This window comes from Haplochromis burtoni, unplaced genomic scaffold (assembly GCF_018398535.1).
Source record: "Haplochromis burtoni strain Fernald_Lab_line unplaced genomic scaffold, NCSU_Asbu1 Contig_1401, whole genome shotgun sequence".
NCBI lineage: Eukaryota > Metazoa > Chordata > Actinopteri > Cichliformes > Cichlidae > Haplochromis > Haplochromis burtoni.
Window position 1 is genome coordinate 4,817 of NW_024583762.1, and position 1,572 is coordinate 6,388.

Genomic DNA, 1,572 nt, shown 5'->3' on the forward strand with positions numbered 1-1,572 from the left:
CTCCAGGTATTTAGTGGTGTAAGCTGTTTTTTTCCTTTTCCATTTCTCTTCTTTTTTTCTTTTTCTTGTTTTTTGCCAGCAGCATTAAGATGGTGTCTTCTGAGAGCCAAAACTCAGCATTTCAAATATTGATCTTTCTCCTGTGTTGAACTAATTCTTCATGATTCCTCCACAGAGTGGGCCAGCAGAGCTCAGAGGTTCCCAGAAGTCAGTCTACCCAGCAGCATCAAACACAGCTGGACTCCATATTTATGGTCTGTACATGTACAACAACTATTCTATTCAGTCATTTCTCAAAAAGAACGGCTATTTATACTTCAAACATATTGCAAGTATTAGTTTTTCGTAGTATTAATTGCAAGATAAGACAAGTTAGAAGCACAACTAAACACTGTTTCAAATAAACAATGAGCTTTAGCAGCTGGGCTGGTCAAAAAGATGTGTTTGTAATTTTATCTATACCCATGACCACCTTGACACATATTGCTACAGACAGGTCCTTTAATTTTTGGCTGTCATGATAGTGTCTAATAAACTATGTAAGCTGGATAAATGATTGGAAAACTTTAGAAAAAGTTATTTATCATATTATTATAGCATTTATTCCACTCTAAACAATGCAAAGTTGAGTTATCTGATCTCAGAATTTGATTTATTTTTTTGCTTCTTTTTTTAAACATTCCAATTTAACAACCTCCCTTGAACATACTGACTACAATTACCATGATGTAGCAATATTCACTCTGTTTCCAGAATCAAAATATGCTGTGGACTGCAACAGAAATATGACTATGACAACACCTTCATATCCCCTGGCTATTTCTGTCTGTTGTTCCTGGTCTCCCTCTGTTCATTGTTCCTCTCTTCTTCCACTGCACCACCAGTTGAGGTTGTAATGTAACATATTAATTGACACAATACTCTATTCCAGCTACTGCAGGACAACATCATCACTTTTGTGAAGAATGAACTGAAGAAGATTCAAAAAGTTGTCAGTCCAGATTATCTGAAATACTTGGAAGGTCAGAGAACGGTTGAAGAGAAAGTGGGTGAGGACGAGGAGCAGAGGAATAGCAGCAGAGAGGCATTTGTGAAGATCACATTGGACTTTTTAAGGAGAATGAAGCAGGATGAGCTAGCTGACCTTCTGCACAAGAGTAAGAGGATTTCTATAAAGATTTAAGCTGCTGGTTGAACAGGTTGTTTACTATGTCTAACCCTAAAGTGATAGTCAAACATAAATATAAAAATTCTGGACTGATATTTGTTGTCTATTCTGCTGTACAATGATGCGAATGTTGTTGTGATTTGGCGCTATATAAATAAAATTGAATTGAATTATTCTTTCTTTTAGGAACTTCTAATAGAGACGTCTATTGGAGTGAGTGTAAACTTAAATCTACACTGAAGAAGAAGTTCCAGTGTGTATTTGAGGGGATCGCTAAAGCAGGAAACCCAACCCTATTGAATCACATCTACACAGAGCTCTACATCACAGAGGGAGGGACTGCAGAGGTCAATGATGAACATGAGGTCAGACAGATTGAAATGGCCTTCAGGAAACCAGACAGA